The 12,256-nt window shown below is 43.3% G+C and overlaps 1 protein-coding gene across 1 annotated transcript in view; it reads right to left on the bottom strand.

Annotated features, from left to right (window-relative positions):
* The window catches only part of FAM53A (family with sequence similarity 53 member A), a 74,025-nt gene extending 62,119 nt beyond the window's left edge, over positions 1-11,906 (bottom strand). The window contains exon 1 of the mRNA XM_037386786.1: positions 11,815-11,906. The gene's annotated coding sequence lies outside the window, so the exon portion shown is untranslated. The remainder of the gene's footprint in view (positions 1-11,814) is intronic.
* Between the last annotated feature and the right edge of the window lie 350 nt (positions 11,907-12,256).

Here is a 12,256-nt window from a genome sequence, read left to right as displayed (position 1 = left end):
CATACAGTAGTTAAAGCTTTCTGCTACATTATCTATCTTGAACGAGCACAGAAATGCATTGAACAGATAGGAGATATGGTGTGTAACAGCCAGCCAAGTTCCTGCTCATGGCCCAAACTTGGTCTCTATCATGGCTGACCATCTGTAATTTGTTACTCAAGAGACTTGAATTTGTCTGGCAGGAGACACCACCTCAGGAGGCAACACACTTAAAGACCTCAAGTTTTACAACACCCATCTAAGAACGTGATCCATCAGAAAAAAAAAGCTTAAATACCTCACAGCTTTCAAGTAGCAAGAATTTTCTTTAACAGAAAGTGGTCTCAGGTATCGCACTACAATACTAAATTGAATGTCAGTTTGGACAATTTGTTGTGGCTGTTCCTTACTTTGCTAAGTTACAGTTCGTACTGACTTGGTTATTCATCACATTCCAACTTCTGTTCTGCACATCCCATGACTTTTTGAACGGTAATGTCTCTGAGGAGATGTGCACTTCATAGAGCAGTACGCTCTAGTAAATGTGAGCCCTCAGTAACAGTCTACGATGCTCCAAGTATGAGCAGACCACAAATTAAAGTCCATTAAAATAATGGAATGAAATACGAAGACAAAAGCAGTATATATATCAGTATCATGTGTGCTTTCAGCACTCAATTCAGATATTAATTCAAGTGTCACCAGGGACATCCCTCTTGCCAGACTTAAGGCACTTCAATAAAAATTAGTTCAGTTGAGCTATGCAGCTCTTACCAGTTCAGCAGACCATTCCAAAAGCAAGATAACTACTTTGTCTATGCATTCAGCCTCCCACAGCACACTGAACAGCTGGATGCAGGAAATGCTGTGCTAGAGGTCAAGACACAAACCAAGAGGTACACAACTGCAGTAGGTATTTGGAAAAAAGCATTTGTAATAATTACATGAAGTAAAAGAAATCTCAAGAGACAAAGTTACACCACGTAAGAGATGATGACTCTCTTAAGTCAGAGAAAAAAACCCCAGTGATCTCTAACTACATCAGTGTGATTTTTTTTCTTTAATACTGAAATAAAAACCTTCTGCCTGATGGAAAAGCTCAGTATTTTCACTGTGTGGTACCTCAACACTATCAGATGTTTAATGAATGACTCATTAATTCTACGAGCAAGTTCTGCGGAAAGACTCATTTGCCAAAGCAGATTCCTAGAAGTCATTAAGACTCCAAATCATGCAGTTTACTCACACAGTACGGGCTAACAGAACCTGTAATTCAAAACCATGCCCCTGTATGGGAAGCCAATGGGCAGAAGGTGCCAATCAGTACACAAGTATTATGGACCACACTTCAGTTACTACAGGGCAGAGTAACTCCATTTTATTTCAACCCAAAAACGCCAGCTGAAAAATGAATGTTGAAAAAAAGAGAAGAGCCTCTAGTTTTAATCTTCACCGACTGGGACAGAAATTTAGCAGCTTTAAATGATGGCAGGTAAGTCACTTGACTAGCAAGTCAAGCACGTAACATCTGCAAACAGTGCAAGAAAGGACAGGACCATGACTGTTCAGCAGGGAAATCTGTGTCCTCCCACTTGGGCAATTAACTTTACAGATTACTGCATTCTGACAAAATCAGTTTCTAGTAACCAAGTTGAAGGACAAAACAGTAAAGACTATCAGATAAGGTCAACAGTAAAAGAGATGCAAGCATGTCCTCTCAGGTTTTCTTCACCTGAAGACACTTCATATTTCAAATGATCTTCCAATACTGATAAAGTATGTTTTAGATAAAGCACACTTTTTGAAACAAGCTGCTGAAATTACATCTGTGTTTCTGGCATCTTCACTCATGCAAAGTTTAAGCATACTATAGTCTGCATAAAGCAGTAACATCTTTTCTGCTGAAGATCTGAAACAAACCACTGCATTAGGGGAAGTCACTGCCACAGCACCTGGACCCAAGTAGTACTGAAGTGATAAACACTTTTGACAGCTGCATCCTTTTCTGCAGGTGCAAGAGGCATTTACTTCATTTCAGTTTGGCTCAGCTTTACAATTAAACAACTAGTTTAGAATTTAGAAATCGGTTTGGTTTTATTTGATCCTCCCAGAGAAGGGAAGGTCCCACTGAACCAGTTTCAACATTTAAGACTGTATATTTAACAGGACTGAACTTTAGAGTTTCAAGGATACATGGCGTTTTGCAACTGATTATATTACCAAAATTTGAGCACCACACACTACAGAAAAACCTTCCACAACCAAGTATAAACCACCTTGAGAGAGCCTTTCTTAACACAGTTCCCCCTGTACCACCCTCAGTTGCAGTTTCCATAGCCAAGCTTGCCTAGCAGCATCGCTGACAGCAGGATGCATTTAACAAGCCTAAAAAAGCATCCTAACAAAAAACCATATCCCTGTTTCTATGGCCTATTATAAGCTTGGAACAGTTAATTCAGCCAAAGGTCTAGAAGCTAAGCAAGTAAATCCCACCCTGAATATCTAACCTGAGGGCAGGAACTGGGATATGCCTTGGTTTACAAGTAGTGAATGTACAAACACTGCACTCAAGCACAGCATCCATCCCCCTTTACCCACACCCCCAATCCACACCAGGCACCACGTCCTTCACAGATAATGTGGGGGATACTTCTCAGTTATAATATTACACAGCAAAAATTGAAGTTTTGGGATAACAGCATGAAGCTCTTAACAGCTTGAAGAGGAGATGTAGTGATCTTAAGAAAAGGCATTATGCAAACAGACATTAAAAAGCCCTTTTACTTTTTCATAACATTAAAAATAAGCAACTATACTTCATCTTGTGCATCAGAATTCAAACAAGTATTAACATTCTAAAGTACATTCAAGATACATTTCACAATCCACATCGCCTTTAGCTTCTCAAACACCAGGAGATGCTGCTTTACTCTTCTGGCAACATACTGTGGGTTAAAAGCAATCACTCAAGTCATCTCAGCTAACAAACATTCAACATCCTCAAAGACAGATTATCAGACTTTCTAAACCTCTGCTCAATTTAAGACTACAGTGTGATTTCAAAGGATAGCTGCCAGTCTCCCTGAAGCACACAGTGGAAAGAATGGTTAGAAAATTAATTATGCCAGCTTGCAGGCAACGGCATCAAAACTTTAACTACACTCAAATATATCTATGCGATGAGAATAAACTGTTACATATGCAGGCACCACAAGCAGGGCAATGATTAGAGCAAGACTAAAGAAATTACTGGAAGGTGGAAATGCAAAGTAGTTTGAAAGTTTACAGGGAGAGATGCTGGAGAAACAACAAAGACAAGTATTTACAGAGCCACAAACAATCCCAGTAGAGACAGGGCTCAGAAATCAATTTCTATGAAGTGCAAGATTCATTATGAATCAAATTCAGCAGGCAAGATACTACAAGAGCTAAGATTTCAAAGAGAAAGTTGCACTCATGTCAACAAATACTTCCAAATAAAAATCCAAGAAAGGTACCCTAAAGAAAAGTTAGCTCCAAGTAGCAGGGCTTAGTCTTCGCCACCTAGCTTGCAATGCAAGAGAAGTTTCATTTCACAAACAGAGAGCTTAAAACAACCCTAACCACCGATTACTTCAGAGTCACTCTACAACACCTGGAACTACCTGCAAGGTACCAGAATTAGGGTGTTAAGTGATATATTTGAGTACAGCCAGGAACAGACCATGCTTTTTTAAAAAAAGTTCAGACATCAGTTTCTGAAGCTAGGCCTGCCTTCGTTCCACATTATCTTCAGAAAAAAGGTCTCCAATTGCCCACATCCCAGCAGAATCCTAGAGAAGAATGGGGAAGCTTTTGTGAGCACTAAAAGGCAAAAGGTGGTGAGCAGCACCCACCAGGTTCACTTTGACATCAGAGTAACAGGGTTTAGGGACAGAAGAGAACCTACTGAGGTCATATACCTAGATTTAAAGACTTCTGCTACTGGAAGGTAAGCAAAGGCTGTACAATGAATGCAATACTATGAATAACCATACCTAGAGAGCAGTTATCAATGGTGCATGGGAGAGCACACCAAACACCTCAGTTCACAGATTTCTTTGTTTCCCATCATCTGCTCCCAGCAAAGTAGGCTTGTTTGAAGTAGGAGAAAGGCAAGAAGAACTGCACCACAGCACTAAAATCCTGCTTAACTCCGACATACTGGAAAAACTGTTCTGTGAGAAGCAGGATACAATTCAGGTTTGAAAGGTATGCTCAGGCAGGATTAACCGAGCAAACCAGAGGGCAGTTCTTCAGAAGAAAGCTGTAGGCTAGGCTGGATCAACAAACTGACCTTGAAACAAGTGTTAAGCTGTTGTAAGAACGTCAAATGTATGGGGATGCATAAACAGGAATACCAGCTCCAGGGCATATGAAACAGTCTTTTTACTCCATTCAGCACAGGAAAGCCTCAGCTGTAGTACAAAGTTGGGCTTTAAGCACCACACTCAAAGACCAATGTGAACCAATTTGAGAGAACAAGAATGATTAGAGCTGAAAACACATGACCTCTGGGGAAGGATTGAATACCCTATTTTATTTAGGCCACAAGTATCACAAGGCTCCAGGGTGGAGGGCAAAACACAACGAAACAGGAACATGACAAAGAACAGCTCAAATATTTTTAAAAGATTACTTATTATTACTAAACAGCCTGAAGTTGCACCAGGGGAGGTTTAGAAGAAGATTTTTTTCCTAATATCCAATCACTGACAGGGTGGTCAAGCATTGCAACAGGCTTGTCCAGGGAGGTGGTAGTCAAAATCCCTGGAAGCATTCAAATAACATGTTGATGTGGTGTTCAGGGACATGGTTTAGCCCTGGACTTGGCAGTCCTGGTTTAACAGTTGGACCTGATGATCTTCAGGGTCTTTTCCAGCCTAAATGATTTTATGATTATTACAGCAGAAAGTGTCCCTCACATGTAGGGAATTGGGCAATCAGCTTGACCTGCAGTCAGGAGCATGTCTAATACCATATTCAGAATAAGTTTCAATGCTGAGAATAGGAAAGCACTGGACTGAATAGAAAGTAGAGCTGCTCAAGCTTCTTGTACGAATCACATTAGATGTGCAATACCGCTACAGGGCAAGGGCCTCTTACAACCAGCCTACACCTCTTTCAGCCCTCTTAAAAGGCTACCTCAATTTCAAGCCACTGTAATATCTTTGCTTAACCTCCTACACTGTACTTTTTAGTTTCAGTGAGCTAGAAGTTACTTCTCTGATTTTTCAAATTAAAAAACTTCAGGATTTACATGTTCCAAGTTATTTTACCACACAACAAAAAAAAGTCACACCTGCCTCATACTTTCTTCACACAAAATAACTCAACTCCAATTATCTCCCATGGCAGTATGCAAATTTCAGCAATGTTGCAGAATCCTGTCGTATCTTTCTCCTGACCAACAGAAAGCAGAAGCTGATTACTTCAGAAAGACAAGCGTGCTTAGCCTTCTAACAGCCTAGGACAGCGATGTAATAGCTTTCATTGATGTAGTGTCACAAAGCACCATCACGCAAACATATGCGCACAACTCTTACTGCAACTATCGCCTTAGGCTTGGTTAGGACTTCCTGAGGATGGGAAGTGCTGCAGGCAAACCAAATACTCCAAAATAAAAACTAAGATATGCAGGATTTTACAGATGGGGAGCTGAAGCAGACAGCATTAGCTACAGCCAGTCAGAGGAAGTCTGCACATGAGAAGTTACATGTTTACATTTAAATAGCAAAATCTAAAGTCACTAAACCAGGAAAGAATTAACTTTTAAGAACTCAAGCACAAATAGGACACCTAAGCAACATACAACAAACCCAAAATACTATCCTTAATCCATTCTCTGTGGTGGTTTTGGTACTATAAGTATTTATCCAGGTACTTGTCTGCTTTGTTTAAATGCCATCCTTCTGATTTGTGAAACATGAAAGTAAGAGAGCAGCAACAGTCCATCTTACCCTCCAGGAATTCAGCAGCTTCAAAATATTGAATGTTGAACCAGACAGGACTGCTCAGAATGTAGTGCCATGGAAGATGAGGTAAGCAAGCATGCACATAGCCAAGCTCAAGTGGACTACTGTGATACAAAAAACACCTGCAACCTGTGTGGCCATCTACATGTTGACCAAGAAATATATGCTGAGTAGCAAGAGACAGAACCCCACAGATCTAGACCCATCAGGCCTCAAGCATGTTTCCACAACTCTATTGATTCGTAATCTACATGACATCTGAGGCTCCAACTTTTTAACCTTTCTCATATTCTGTATACTACTTTTGGACTGTGGAAGTTGATAAAGCAACAGGGTTTGACAAGATCCAAATGACATACAGCTTTTATCACTTGCATCATCCCTTAAATATGACAAATTTTCATTCTTCTAAAACCAAAAGAGGTCAAATCAACAAAAATCTTGAAGTAAGACAGAAAAGTACATCTTTCATTGGGAAAACAGGGGGAGTTAAAGGAAGCATTACCTTTAGAACACGAATCTTTCCTATAAATAAACTTTGGAGGGTAGAATAAAGAATAGTGGATACTATGTAATGTTTGAAACTGTATGAAACTGATGAATAGTTTACTAGTACAAAATCTAATGCCACCATTAAGAAGGTGAACCACAATACTAGTACAAAATCTAATGCCACCATTAAGAAGGTGAACCACAATACTAGTACAAAATCTAATGCCACCATTAAGAAGGTGAACCACAATACATGTGCACAGCACTGAAGGAAAGATTTAGTGCCACTAACAATGCAAACTGCACTGAGCAAAAATTAAACATGCTGCAATAATAATTTGAACTGCCCAATTAGGTTAAAAAACACATTTACCCTACAGATTAAAAAACCTCCCAAACCCCTCAAAGGCATTAATGCTGTTCACAATGTTATTTCAGATGCAAATTAGAGACCTAAAGTTAATATAACACAACAGAAGTTCCTATTATTCTCATTCACAGCTCAAGGGGAGGCGACAGTAGAAGAGAAGCCACAGCCTCCTTGTATGAGGTCTTACTAGGACAGTAAAGGTTTTTCTTTATTTTTGAAGTCAATCCACCTTAACCTCAGGGTAAAAACTGCCAAATCATAAATGTGGCATTTCATAAACCCAGAAAAATTCAGTGCATTAACAAATAACCAACAAGCCAGCTGCCAAGAATGGTTGGATGAGAGGAGTGTTAAGGATAAGCAAGTATTCTTCAGGAAAAAAAGAGAATTCAGATCATGTCTTGCAGCATCGCAGATCTGTCTAAAACACAAAAGTGAAGGTACAGACAGTGCTGCTACAGTTATTTCTTCAACTATTTTCTCTACCAGCTGGGTTCCAATTTTAAAACTCAGCAAATGCAGAAACAGTTTTCTTCCATCTCAGATGCCTTTCCCACAATGACATGTAGGTCTTAGTATACCAAGTAGGTTTTGCAAATTACACTTCTAATGACAGCTCTAGGTAAAATATTGTTTAACACTCTCAGCTCTATCTGTACAGCCACTTACACACGCTAAGGAGCAACTGCCATTGCTGGTACCGTATGTCCAAAACTCTAGGCCTGCAATTTGGTATCTCATTGACAGTATTCTTCCCTGTACTTTACTAGCATTTTCACAGGAACTTAAACCAATGTTGTCATACTAAATTCAGAGCAATAATGCTAACATTAGGTAATCAGATCTTGATCTTACTGTTAACACCCAACAAGCAAAACATAGGTGATGGCCTGCGTTTCACTAAACTATGATCAAGCTCCAACAGCAAAAAGCCAATTATATTAGTTTTGGTTTTGTAACTCAGGAAGCTTCTCAATTTAAAATTTCGTATTTTCTAGAGCATGATATTCAACTGCTTACTTAAAAAATAGTGCTGTCAGTAAACCAAGAGCCATAACCCAGATAATTTTAGTAACAACCCTGCCTACTTCCTCCCCTCAACCTAAAAATTAGCAGAAACATGGCCTTCAGAAGTTATTTGTGCCCACTACAAAACATCAGAAATTAGCCAAGGAGTTTCTTAACACCTTGTTAATGATTTTTCCCAAAAATAGAAAAGCCAAACAGCAGAAAATGTAGAAATGGTAAATTACCTTGATTTCAGGTTTTTCAATACTAAACAATACTGCAATAACCAGTTGGGTCATCAGTGAAAAATTTATAAAACTGCCTAGAAAGGAGTTTAAAACATGCCCACATCACCGCCCGCCAGTCCCTGTCCTCCCCCTCCTTTTTTTTATTTTTACAGACCTCCTATTGAGGGGGAAAGAGAACCCTTACAGAAAATAATTTTCTGAAAACATGACTGTTTCAATCCCCCTAGCACAGTGCTTACGGTTAGAAGATAGCAACAAAGCACAGACTTTTTATACAGACTATTTCATCACTGGATTGTAATACAACACTGCTAAAATCTTGTCAAGCACACAAACTTCATGACATAGTAAAAAACACATTGCCAACAAATGGCTACCTCTCAGGTATACACAGTCAATAGATTAAATCAACTTACCTACCAAAAAAGCATCACCCACTATGCTGAGTTCAAGCAGCTGTTTTCCTAACCATGAATTCCTTCCCTAGAATTAATCAACAGGGCTGCCTTCTGCTCAATTAAACCTCCCTTCAGGAGTGCCCATAAAGCCCTTCACAGGTTTCTGTGTGTAGTTTCAGCCCTCCAGTAAGCTTACGTTCCTTACAGTATCCAGAATAAAAGTTACAGCTACTTCCGCAATGGACAGGAATCTCTTACACATTCTACCATAACATACTGCAAAATTTAAGTTTACATGTAGATTGTACAAGATTAAAGACAAGGTCCTACGAACATTTACTTTCAAGATCATTCTTCACATAAATACCAAATCTCAAGAACAGTAATCTAAAAATAGTCCACGATGATTTTTTTTTTTATAAAAATAAAAATGAAAGTTTTAAGCAAGCAAAGTTTTCTGTGAAAAGAAAGCACAAAACTTGTGAGCTCAAAGGGGAGAGGGAAGTTCAGGCAAAGTTTCTGTTTATATTATGACCAAGAAATGACACAAAAAGAAATGTAAATCCTAAACATCTAGTGGAAAATATTAGTATTAACAAGACTTCTTACTAGTATTTAAGAAAACTCAAACCAGAAAGGACAAATTCTTAGAACAAAACCCAAAACCAGCATCAAAAAAGTGCAGGAGCAAGGAAAGAATTGTTTGGAAAGTTTTAAGTACACCATGTTTCTAAAGGGAATAATCTATCAAACCACAGGAGGTGACTAGAACTGCCATCATCACTGCTAACACAAAGGAATGTAGATTGGTGGGAGGCAACAGAGGAAGGGGGAGAAAGAACAGGGAAAGGAAAAGGAGAAGGAACTAAAAGAAGGAGCTACAGTAATGGCTACCAGACTTTCAAGGAATTCCTATAGGAAGGAATAAATCTTTCATGATTTGTTTTAGTGTCTTTTTAAATAAGGCAAACCATGCAACAAACTGCAGTTATCTCAGTAACATTAAGCTTTCAGTTTATCTGCCCCCTATATTTTCATAAATACACTTTTATGCCTTTACCAAACTTTCAAAGCTTAACACAATGGTTGCAAATGCAAACAGCATTCCTTCTTCCAGCCTCCTTATTCTTCTGAATCATAGTACCCTGCAGAAAAACAGCTTTTCAAGAGGAAGTAGGGACGTTTAACTACACCAAATTTAAAATATCCCTTTACAATTATTTAATCAACTTTAATTCTCAAGTTGAAGAGACAATAACCACGGGTTACACACTGGTCGGTAAAGGCTGCTAGAGGACAGCCAGATTACCACAGCATGGAACATCCTGAAAGGATATCATTAGGGGGATGATCTTGCAAATCAGTATTTTGAGTTTATGTCCAATAGGCAGCATGTGCTCCCATATGATGAGGGGTAGCATACTGTAACTGACAAAAAAAATAGGGATGATTAAACATAACAGACTTAGTAATATGAGTAGTATTTCCCAGAAATTCAAAAGTGAGCCAGTAGTAAAGCCATTTTCTAGTTAGGAGTTCCACTAGCTTATGTGGAACTACTTGAAATGTACATTTTAGGTCCTTACACATACTGATCTCCTGCCTCTGAGTGCAGTTCTACAGGCTTTCTCAGAAGCACAATAATTATAAAGGCAGAAGCTCTTTGGGCTTGATAATGTACGTTGCATGTCCAATAAAACCAGATCAAGCCACATGCTTCATCAGGAAAGTTTCTGCTATTCAGCAAACATCATACTCCAGACTTCATAAGCCTGACTTGAAGCAAACAGACTATTCACAATTAAAACACATCCAGGAACACTTCAGTGCCACAAGATACACAAACTTACTGGTTCTTGCCAAAAATGGCTTTGACAAAAATATTTTCTAGCAGTCAGGCATATGAATGGGAGGCAATGTAACAGTAAAGGCTGTAATAACTGTTCTCAGGAGCTAATTTTAATGTAAGCACAGTGAACCAGAAAATAGATTTGACCAGCTGGCTCAATTCATCCCGAGGCCTAGAACTCAGCATGCACATGAAGAGCCACTGGTTTATCTGGTCTGAATCACCACTCTCAACCCTCCAAACCTGAACGTTAGGGTACTACCCCCAAGCACTCTTTCTGTAACCCGTTTTCTGGACGGTTATGACAGACATCTCCTTCACCTAAAGAGAAAAACGCCATAACTTCCAGCTCCGTGCCAGAGAAGTTGAAATAACCACGGCTAAACCGGCGGGTCCCCCAGGCCGGCCAGGCTCTCCGCTCGCCTCGCGGCTCCTACAGCGGCCTCCCGAGAGCATCCAGAACGTGCGGCACGCGTTCCCTCCGGGCACACGGTTCTGCTCGCCCTCACGCTGTCCAGGCGACGTTTAATAAGCCAAATAATCAGAACAAAGCCACGGTCCTGCCCTTAGAAAAGCCGGGTTCACACAAAGGGCCTATTCACTCGCCGATCCCGGACTTTTGAACCCAACTGGTCGTTACACTCAGGAGGCACAGATTAGAAACCAACTTTCCTATCGCTGAGGGAGGGGAAGGGAGAAAAAGATGACGGCTTTCACCCCGGAACCGCGGCGGCGGGCGGCTACCGTGGAAAAACGCGCCCCTGCGCCGAGATAACCCTACTCTGGGGCAAGCGGGGGGACTCGCCTCCGAGGTACGACCCTGCAGGCATGTGTCCCGCCGGGCAGCGGCACAAAGGGACGCGGAGCCCGGGCACCGGCCCTTCCCCTCCCGCCGCCAGGGCCCTGGCCCTAGTTGCCAGGGGTCTCCGCTCCGCCGGCCCAGGGCCCATCCGGGCGGCGGCACCGGCTGACGCTACCAAGTTGGGCTTTGGGGTGTTCTGTCTCTGCCAGGGCCGCGGGCAGCCGCCGTTCCACTTCCAAAGGCGGCCTGCCGTTCCGGGCAGGGGAAGCGGCAGCCAACGCTCACCTCCGCCGGCGGAGCGCGGGCCCCGGTCCCGACACCGTCGCAAATATAACCCCTACCGATACGATCTATCGATATAACGGGAGAGGCGAGCAGCCCGCAGCTCTGCGGCACCGGGACGCCGCTGCCGCGGGGAAGGGCCGCCCCAGGGTGACACCTCCACGCCGCAGGGTCCCCCCCGCGCCGCGGCAGAGCTCGCTCCCCCGCCCGCCGAGAGCTGTCCGGTCCGCCCCGCCACCCGGGCTCCGGCAAGCGGTGCGGGCCTGGCCGCCTCCCCTCCGCCCGGCGCTGCCGCCGGAACTGCTGTTACCTGCCGGCTGCGCTCGCCCTCCGCCGCCGGGCGCTGCCCGCCCCACCCCCTCCCCTCGGCCTCCCCCACCGCAGCGCCGGTACCTGCGCGCGGCCGTCCGGGCCGCCTCCCCTGCGCGTATGGACCGGGCTCCCCAACAGCAATGGAACAAAACACAGCCGGCTCCGCCCCCGCCCGGCACCCGCCCGCTCCCATTGGCTGAACCGCCAGCCCGCCGAACTTTGACCCGCTCTGCCATAGGGCGGCGGGGCGAGCCGGCCCGGCCCACAAGGGGCGGGGGGCGGGCCCGTTCCCGCAGGGACGCACAGCTGCGGCGCCGCCTGGGACGGGGAGGCCGTGCCGACTACAGCCCCCAGCAGGCCTTGCGGCGGCACAGCGCCCTGCTTTCATTGGCTATCCAGGTACCGGGGGGGGGAGCGGCGCCCGTGGCCCGCGGGGCCATGACGTCATCGCGTCCCCGGATGGAGCCGCAGGACGGACGCGGTGCGCGGCTGGCGCAGCCGGCGGGACTCGGCTGGCCGGGCT

Source organism: Falco rusticolus, chromosome 1 (assembly GCF_015220075.1).
Source record: "Falco rusticolus isolate bFalRus1 chromosome 1, bFalRus1.pri, whole genome shotgun sequence".
Lineage (NCBI taxonomy): Eukaryota > Metazoa > Chordata > Aves > Falconiformes > Falconidae > Falco > Falco rusticolus.
This window is presented reverse-complemented; position numbering and strand designations above follow the sequence as displayed.